This window comes from Rosa chinensis, chromosome 2 (genome assembly GCF_002994745.2).
Source record: "Rosa chinensis cultivar Old Blush chromosome 2, RchiOBHm-V2, whole genome shotgun sequence".
Classification (NCBI taxonomy): domain Eukaryota; kingdom Viridiplantae; phylum Streptophyta; class Magnoliopsida; order Rosales; family Rosaceae; genus Rosa; species Rosa chinensis.
Window position 1 is genome coordinate 43,842,562 of NC_037089.1, and position 10,891 is coordinate 43,853,452.

General features: G+C 35.0%; 1 pseudogene; it reads left to right on the forward strand.

Annotated features, from left to right (window-relative positions):
• Positions 1 to 3,008: 3,008 nt before the first annotated feature.
• On the forward strand, positions 3,009 to 10,550 carry LOC112184326 (annotated as a pseudogene).
• The last annotated feature ends 341 nt before the right edge of the window (positions 10,551 to 10,891 follow it).

A 10,891-nucleotide genomic window follows, 5' to 3' on the forward strand; every position in this document is an offset into this window, starting at 1 on the left:
AAATGGAATAGAAAAAAAAATTAAAAGGACAATAATTTGAGGGACCAAAAAATAAATATGTGAATAATTTAATAAAATTTAATAAATATATTTGGTACACACTGATTTTTTGGTGATGGGACATAATAGCTGGAGTTGTAATTAAAGTGGGACCCATCAAATGCATTCACACGGAATGATCAATCCGTGTTAAAGTAGCAATAGCTACGTCAGCAATACGTACGGATTATTAATCCGTAGTTGTACCGTGTGTATTGATGTTTTCACACGGATTTCCATATGAAATACTATGATTTCACACGGATTCTCTTCCGTGTGTGATAGGGGGTTTTTCTAGTAGTGACAGCTTTTGGACCCAGACCCGGCTAGTTGCGATTCTGGGAGCTCGAAGAGAGTTAGAGAGAGATGTGGTATGTGATTTTTAGGTTTTTAATTTGATTTCGCCCTCTTTTTTATTTTTTATTTTTTATTTTTTAGTTTTTAGTTTTTAACCTGATCCACCTAAAATCCAGTTCCTTTTTTTTACATGATTTTCAATTATTCAGAGTTGCGGTGCCACCACCATCTATCTCCTTCTATGACGACCTTACTCACATGACTTTGCTTCTTCCCATTGAAGAGTCAAGAGAGAAACCCAACCCACTGCCATACAATTTCCTCGGCTGTACGTCGCCACTTGTCCGGATGATTTTGAGCCAAGCAATTCCAAGTCCAACTCAATCCCATCCTTTACCGTTAAGCTTCATTTGATCAAAAAAGGCGGCTAAGAAACATGGATCAGTTATTCAAATGATAGGAATCAGTCACAACTCGCACATACAATGATAGGAATCAGTCAAGTCAAGCTCAACAAACATGGATCAGTTATTCAAATGGTAGGAATCAGTCACTCCAATCTACAATTCAGAGAGATGCACTTAAGCTTTACCTAGACTCGTAGGGTTTGCAGCGACACAGACAAAATAAGATGTTTTCTGCGTTATAGGGCGCCAGCACAATCGATGCCTTGTTAAAGCTCTGAGGACCATCCTTCACGACCCAATTTTGATCGATGGTTTGAAAACTACGTACTAATATCTAAAAATCTCTTACTGTCAAATCTAAAGTACTAAAGTTTATCAAATGATACCAGATGATTTGATAAAAATAATAAAAATAAAAGTAGCAAAATTTCTTTATTCATGCACTATTTCTGAATTTTCCCATACATCTATCTGGCACTTTGATGATTTATCATAAGGAAAAATAAATTACATAAAATACAAGTGCGTGGAAAACAAGCTAAAACAACATCATCCTATGTCAATCATTTATCCTAAACGTACTCTATAGGCATAATGAATTACCAAATTAATAGCAAACCTATTCGTCTTCGTCTTCGTCTTCTTTTTTGTTTTGGATAAGTTTATTTAGCAAATCTTCTGTCGGCTGGAAAGTTCTAGTTTTTTTTTTTTGTCCGAAGAGTCAAAAAGCTATAGGTCAGGTCTACTCCTTAAAAAAAGCAAAAAAAAATGGAATTCATCATTAGCAAATCTCCATCCACCGTTGTTTTTTTTTTTTTTTTTGATGACATGTCTCCATCCACCATTAGCCTTCGCAGGTCGTGCTAATTCAAGTTAACAAATAGAAATTTCAATACGCTCCCTTCTTGGAAACTTCATGCGAACCCAGCAGCTTCTTTACTTTTGTTTCAATTATGAGAAAATTAGATATAAACCTAAAAATTCAACTTTCTATTAGAAAAAACTCATACATACTTTTCTTTTAATTTACACCCAAATCACATTAATAAACCTTCTATATAGAGTGATTCATAAAAAAATATAAAAAAATAAATGAAAAGAAAACCTTCCATATAGATTGTATGCCTATAATCAATATTTTTCCTTATTTTCATGTATATAATTTGCCTTTTTACATTCTCTCAAATAATATATGTCTAATGTACCTACTAAATATGTATATGTAGGTAGGGCTTAAATAATAGAAACGTTCAAGCTTAATAGAGATCGACACACAATGATATATACCACAATCATAGGTATAACATTTTTGTTTATACAATCATAGATGTAATATAATAGAAAACCTACCAAAGAGGTATGATACAAAAAATAATAATAAATTCTAATATAGAGATGTTATACAAAATCTATTAACATTTTGGCTGTAATCGAATGTATAAACCAAAAACTAAGCCTCCTATATGTTAGATACATACCTGAAATCAAATTATCTAGAAAAAAAAGTATTCTAAGAGCATCTTTAGCAGACTCTCTATTGTGGCTCCTTAGCCATTTTGGAGAGCATGTTTAGCTTTTTATCTATTTTAGCAGCTGTACCAGACTCCTAAGTAGCTCTCTATTATAACTTTTAGCTATCTCGCTCCAATATATAGAGAGCAAGATGAGGCTCTCTATAATTTAAAACATTCATTTTAAGTTATTTTATGTAATTTATAAATACATTTAAACTATTTAATATTCATTTAAAAATAATATAAATTTAAAACTATCTAAAATAGAGAGCATTGATGCAGACGTAATTCTAAAGTGGCTAGCTAAATAGAACAACTGTATAATATGTTATTAATATATGTTTGCTTTCCATTCAAGTGTTATATGAAAAGTATAACATACCTTTTATATAGAAAAAAAAGACCACAAAAAAGCAAATATAAACCTCAATCTAGGTTTTGATTATGAGAGCTTCAATCAAGGGTCTAGTTCATCGTGTATTTGTTTAGAGCTTGTAGCATATTAAGAAATTTTTGACAAAAACATGTTTTATTTTCTATGTCACGTAATGAGAATTTATTTATGTAATCAACCTAATCAACAGATCCATTTGGGTGTATATTAAAAAAAATATCTTAGATGGGTTTAATCTAATAGGTGTAATCAAATTTGGGTGTAAAATGAAATGCCCCTTCAATTATTGTAAAGAAAAGTTTTCTGTACTCACTGTACTCTCAACCTTTTCTTTTTTTTAACTTTTTTGGTCTGCCAATTAAAATGAAAAAGAAAACAAAGTTGAGACTAATTATTATTCAACTTTAATCTTCTTTCACTACTTAAACATGGTCCCTCAAAGCCAGATGTAGCTCGCTTCCCTCTACTGCAGATAGACAATAATATCTCATTAGAAAGATCGAGGACCTAGCTGCTAGCCAGTAACAATGTCTAGATCCCAGTTCCAGTTTCTTGTGCTGCACTTTACTAGTCTGTTCATCTTGTGGGCTATGAGCAGCAGGACAACACTAGCTGCAGCCTCACCGGTGCCCCCCACAGACTCGATAGCAAAGCTTCACTGCCCGTCCCATTGTGGACACATTGCAATCCCATACCCTTTTGGAATTGGAGAAGGCTGCTACCTTACCGGCAGCGACACAGGTTTCTACAGCAACTCGTTCCAGATAATATGTAACTACTCAACCAGCCCTCCCAAACCTTTCTTGACCAGCACGAGTCTTGAAGTGCTGGAAATCTCTATTGAAGGCACACTACAGGTCAGAAGCCCCATAACCTTCTCAAATTGCACTGACAAGCCGGGACTGCCGAGCAACCGCCAGACCTACAACCTGGAGCAAACCCCTTTCTGGTACTCCCAGGACAACAGATTCACTTCAATGAGTTGTGGAGGAATTGCCCTAATGACAAAATTTTCTAATGGGTTGACAACAACACTTGGTGGCTGCTTGTCCATTTGTGACTACTCCAGTAACCCTGTATTAAAGAAGAATACCTGCATTGGTATCAACTGCTGCCAATCCACCTTTCCTAAATATCTAAAGAACTTCAATGCTAGCTTTGCAGACGTAATAAACGCTCGCAGTGCTAAGGAATGCAAGTATGCATTCGTTGTAAAGCAAAGTTGGTTTACTAGAACAAATATGTCGGTCATTGGTGATATGGACTACGTCCCTGTGGAGCTGAAATGGAGCGCACGCCCATATTCGGATATCTCGAACAACTGGACTGTCTCTAACAATAGCACATATATCAGCGATGATGGACGTCTACTCTTATGCTCAAAAGGCTATGAAGGAAACCCTTATCTTCTTCATGGATGTCAAGGTAACTAAATCGATCTCTTGCTATATACACTACTAGCAAAATAACAATACACACGGATTTACTGTAGTTAAAAGCCACAGAAATCCGTGTGAAATAGAAATACTAACAGAAATCTGTGTGAAATGAGCATAATCGGGCCCACAATAATTTATACAATAACAATATCAACGGAAATCCGTGTGCATAAACAATAGTCACAGATATCTGTGTAAAAACAAAAACATATTCACACGGATATCTGTGTGAAAATCAATTCACACTGATTTCTGTACGTATTATAAATTAGTTTATTTCGAAATAATTAATTTTTTATGTTATGTGAATTATGGAGGGACGGATTTCCATTACAATAAGTATTTGATACAGATATCTGTGTGAAAAGAACATAATTGAGCTCTATAGTGATTTATACAATAACAATATCGACGGAAATCCGTGTGAATAAACAATAGTAACAGATGTCTGTGTAAATGATAAAATATTTTTACACGGATATCTGTGTGCAGATCAATTCACACTGATTTCTGTGTGAAAATCCGAAATTAGTTTATTTTGGGATCATTAATTTTGTTTGTTATGTGAAATTAGATTTCCGTTATAATAAGTATTTGATACAGATTTCTGTGTGCAATGAGTAATACACACGGATTTCCGTGTGAAAATGTTGACACAGAAATCCGTGTGAAAAGAACAATGAGCTACAGATTTCCGTGTGAAAAAGGAGACTACACACAGAAATCCGTGTGAATAAACAACAGTAACGGATATCCGTGTGAAAAGAACAATTAGCTACAAAATTCCGTGTGAAAAAGTATATGTGTATATAAGGTTAACCACTTATTTGATATTGAAAAACCGGCGGATTGAGTTAATTCTTTTACACCGTACCTATTAATACATTATTACCAAATACCAATATCAAATTTATCAATTTTTTATTTTTATTTTTTGGATTGCACAAAATTCATATATGTCTACTAATGTGGTATAACTAGTTTATTAGTTATAATGAAAAGTATACATTCCATAAGCAACAATGCGTAGGAAATAGACTTTATCAAAATCGACCGTAGGATGTTATCATGATAAGAATAAATGGTTGTGTTAAAAATTTCAGCTATTTTCCTCGTCGTTTGGGCTTCGATCTAGTAGGTCAACCCTAAACCTTAAATACTACATAAAACTAATATGCTCATCACCGCTCACTCGTAACTTATTTTTTCGATCTGTCAGCTCTCATACTTTCATGAATATGAGGTATACCAAATAATGTAAAATTTTTGGAAAGTTTATCTCCTCGTGGTTTTACTCCCCTTAGAGAAGTATAGGTGTATATAAGGTTAACCACTTTATTTGATATTGAAAGAACGGCGGATTGAGTTAATTTTTTTACACCATACCTATTAATATGCTATAGATAGATGGGTAATGTCAAATTTATCAATTTTCAATTTTTATCACATGTATGACACAAAATTCATATATGTCTATTAATGTGGTATAACTAGTTTATTAGTTATAATGAAAAGTATACATTCCATAAGCAATAATGCGTAGGAAATAGACTTTATCAAAATCGACCGTAGGATGTTATCATGATAAGAATAAATGGTTGTGTTTAAAATTTCAGCTATTTTCGTCGTCGTTTGGGTTTCGATCTAGTAGGTCAACCCTAAACTTTAAATACTACATAAAACTAATATGCTCATAACCACTCACTCGTAACTTATTTTTTTGATCTGTAAACTCTTATGCTCTCATGGGTAGAAGATATATCAACTAATGTAAAAATTTCTGAAATTTTATCTCCTCAAGGGTCGGCTCCCCTTAGGGAAGTAGAAGCGTTTAAAGGGTTGACTGATTTTTGGTACAGACATCTGTGTGAAATGAGTAATACACACGGATTTCCGTGTGAAATGTTAACACAGAAATCCGTGTGAAAAGAACAATGAGCTACAGAATTTCATGTGAAAAAGGAGACTACACACAGAAATCCGTGTGCATAAACAACAGTAACTGATGTCTGTGTAAAAACTAAAATCTTTTCACACGGATATCCGTGTGAAAAGAACAATTAGCTACAAAATTCCGTGTGAAAAAGTATATGTGTATATAAGGTTAACCACTTATTTGATATTGAAAGAACGACGGATTGAGTTAAATTTTTTACACCGTACCTATTAATACGCTATAAATAGATGAGTAATGTCAAATTTATCAATTTTTTATTTTTATTTTTTGGATTGCACAAAATTCCTATATGTCTACTAATGTGGTATAACTAGTTTATTAGTTATAATGAAAAGTATACCTTCCATAAGCAACAATGCGTAGGAAATAGACTTTATCAAAATCGACCGTAGGATGTTATCATGATAAGAATAAATGGTTGTGTTCAAAATTTCAATTATTTTCGTCGTCGTTTGGGTTTCGATCTAGTAGGTCAACCCTAAACCATAAATACTACATAAAACTAATATGCTCATAACCGCTCACTCGTAACTTATTTTTTTGATCTATAAACTCTTATGCTCTCATGGGTAAAAGCTATATCAACTAATGTAAAAATTTCTGAAATTTTATCTTCTCAAGGGTCGGCTCCGCTTAGGGAAGTAGAAGTGTTTAAAGGGTTGACCGGTTTTTGGTACAGACATCTGTGTGAAATGAGTAATACACACGGATTTCCGTGTGAAATGTTAACACAGAATCTGTGTGAAAAGAACAATGAGCTACAGAATTCCGTGTGAAAAAGGAGACTACACACAGAAATCCGTGTGCATAAACAAGAGTAACTGATGTCTGTGTAAAAACTAAAACCTTTTCACACGGATATCTGTGTGAAAAGAACAATTAGCTACAAAATTCCGTGTGAAAAAAATATAATAGAGACAGAATTCCGTGTAAACAATAATTAACATGACAATTATATATTACCGAGATAAATACACACGAAAATCAGTGGTAAATATATATGTATCTCACACGGATTTTCGTGGTAGATTTTTTCCCGCTCACTTTTTTGGAACAAATTCAATTTCCCTCCCCTAGTAGTATTACACACGGATTTCCGTGGATTTATTCCCGCTCAATATTTGGATATTCCCACGGATTACTGTGGGTGCTGTTGTAAATATTTAAATAACAATAGATGATAGCTATTGGGTTACCGAGGTAAATTCACACGGATATCTGTAGTAAATGCAAATGTATTTCACACAGATTTCCGTGTGAAATACTATAAACACACAGATTTCCGTGCATATTAATGTTGCTTAAAACCAGAAAACCAGAAACCAAAATCTAAAGCTCCGAATTCTCTCATGTCTCCCTCTCTCTCTCATCTCCTCTACCCACTGCCCCCTCCCGCACCCTTTCTCTGCTCCTTCGCCCACTGCTCTCCCTCTCTCTCATATCCCAGCTCTCTTCTCTGCCTCCCTCTCTCTCATCTCCAAACCCACCCTCTCCAGCTCTCTTGAAAACTGGAAGCTTTTTGAGCGAACTCTCCAACAATGGCACAACCTGAGAATCATGTCGTCCTGGACCAGACGTTGAAGCCCTTTTACCAGAGGGCCTCCGAAGCCGAGGTGTCCCACTCTTTTACTTGTAGTCATATACATATTACATACAACATATTACATACAATTGCTCAAGTATGCGTTATATTTTTATTCATAGCTCAAAACCTTACTCTCTCAACTGTTACTCTCTAATAGACGGAAGTTAATGGGTTTTCACTGATTTGTACAGTTGGGTTTTTGTTGTTGTCAACAATTGCTGGTATATATGGTCTTTTGCGATTGATTGGGTTCGTTGCTAGAATAGATTTTAATGGATAATTGGTTCATTTATCTTGATAATACTTGTTTCTAATTTTTTGTCTTTGTTTTGGTTCCTGATAGCTGAGGAAGAAGAAAAATACCAGCTTCAAAGCTATCAATATAGGGATAGAGCTGCTGATATGTTCAGGTTGAATTTTTTTTTAACATGCTGTCACTATTACACACTGAAATCAGTGTGAGTTAAGAGTATAGGAATTTCACATGGAAATCCGTGTCAATTGTTATAAGTTTTGACACAGAAATCAGTGTGAGTTATATCTCACACAGAAATCCGTGTGAAATACAATTTACACATTTGACACAGAAATCCGTGTGAAATAGAGTTGTTCACACCGATTTCATTCCATTACGGTGATCTATATTTACGGAAAGATATGGGGCCCACGTCTAATATTCACACGGACAAAATAATCCGTGTGAGATAGGTATGTATTTGACACAGAAATCCGTGTGAGATAGGTACGTATTTGGTACAGAAATCCGTGTGAAATAGAGTTGTTCACACGGATTGCAGCTAATTCCGGTAATTTATATTTATGGAATTATAGTGGGGCCCACGTAAGTATTTCACACGGACAACATAATCCGTGGCGGATGAGCATTACCCCCCTCCAAACCGCACGGTAATACCAATCTGTACGTGCACTGTGTGTAAAAGCTATCACACACTGAAATCAGTGTGAGATAGTCTTATTACCCACAGATTAAAATCCGTGGGTAATTGTTGTTTTGCTAGTAGTGATATGTCCGCGTGTGTGTGTGTGAGAGATTTTGGTCGACTCATTGGTTTTTTTTCATTATATATATGTATTTTTGTGTTGTCACAATTTCAGATATCAATGAATGTGAGGGTCGACCATGTGTTAGTTACGGGATCTGTATCAATTATCCTGGAGGCTTTAAGTGTGATCCTCCACCGACAAGCTTAAGGCCGGAAAAGCTGGTTGTTATAGGTATTTTTCAACTTTCTAATTTTCTTTTTGAATAGATACGAATTTTTTTTTCTCACCTCCGAATTTTTGGGCAGCTGGATTTGAACCAGCGTAACGTACACTTATTCCATTGAACTTTCTAAATCTTAAAACACTCAGGGCACATTTACTTATTTAATTAGAATGAGAATGGAAATGAAGATAATGATTTCGGGGTATGAGTGTTCTTACGTTTACTAACATATAAAGGTATTGGAATGGGTGCGGTCACACTTCATTATCAGGAATCGATTTAGAATCAGGGTTATGAGTTTAGGAATCATTTCCATACCGGTTCCTCCTTCTTCCATTTCGTTGTCTCCGATTCATGATTTTTCCATTCCAAGTATGTAAACGTATCATAAGATAAATTTTGATTACTAATGTCCAGTTATTGGTATATAATTAAAAAATAAATGCAACATATCTATTATAGAAATTATTTATACTCTTACTTATTTGATTGAGCTATATATCCAGTTACAAGCAGTGTTTTGGAGTTTACTCATACTCATTTGTGGATGGTGGTCGCACAAAGTCATAAAAAACGGAAGAACATCAAACGCAAGAAGAAGTTCTTCAAACAAATGTGGCTTCTTGTTGGAGCAACAATTTTCTTCAGGTGAAGTCAATGTTGAGAAAATCAAGCTGTTTAATTCCAAGGAGTTAGAGAAAGCCACAGACCATTTAATGTGGACAGGATTCTTGGTCAAGGAGGCCAAGGTACTGTTTACAAAGGAATGCTGGCAGATGGAAGAATTGTTGCTGTGAAGAAGTCTAAACTAGTTCATGGTGGAGAAGTTAGACAATTCATCAATGAAATTGTCATTCTTTCCCAAATTATCCACAGAAATGTGGTCAAACTTTTGGGTTGTTGCTTAGAGACAGAAGTTCCTCTTTTGGTTTATGAATTCATTGCCAACGGAACATTGTCTGACTATATTCATCAGCAGAATGAAGAGTTTCCTCTTACATGGGAAATAAGACTACGAGTTGCCATCGAAGTAGCAAGAGCTCTTTCCTATTTACATTCTGCAGCTGCTTTTCCCATTTATCATCGAGATATCAAGTCATCTACATACTCCTGGATGATAAATACAGAGCAAAAGTAGCAGACTTTGGGACTTCTCGATCTATTTCCATTGACCAAACACACCTTACCACACTAGTATATGGAACATTTGGTTATTTGGACCCAGAGTATTCCAATCTAGCCAATTTACAGACAAGAGTGATGTTTATAGCTTTGGTGTGGTACTTGCTGAGCTCTTAACTGGACAAAAACCAGTTTCTTTCACAAGATCCCAAGAAGAAAGAAGCCTAGCGACTTATTTCCTTCTTTCTATGGATCAAGATTGTCTGTTTGATGTTCTAGATCCTCAAGTTACGAGATATGGTGGGAAAGAAGAGATTACTGCAGTTGCTAACCTTGCAAAAGATGCTTAAATTTGAATGGAAGGAGACGACCTACTATGAAAGAAGTAGCAGTTGAGTTGGAGGCAATTCAATCGTCAATTAAGGCCTCTAATCATGTTGATCAAAATTTGGAAGAGGTTGCTTATATCCAAACTCATGAGATAACCGAGGCTTGGGATATTGTTTCTACATCAACAGGGCCTTGTATCGATGGTGGTAGTCTTCATTCGATGCACAACCACTGTTGACTTTGAAGACTCTGTGAACCTTGTTCTCTTGTTTGAGGTTAACTCCTTTTGTTCTTACAGTCAAATATTGAGATGGAAAAAGATAAAATATTTGTGAGTGAGAATTCTTCTATATTATTCACAATTGTGTAAGGGATATATATACAAAACCCTATTGTACTATACTTGTACTACACATTAGTACAGTCTAGTATAGGAAACTAATTCCTATAAGGAAACTACTGAATACACATATTCTCTAAATGACTCACGCGTCAACTAATAATGACTAACATGTCAACATAATGACTCACACGTCAACACTCCCCCTCAAGTTGGGGCATAAACATCTCGAAGACCCA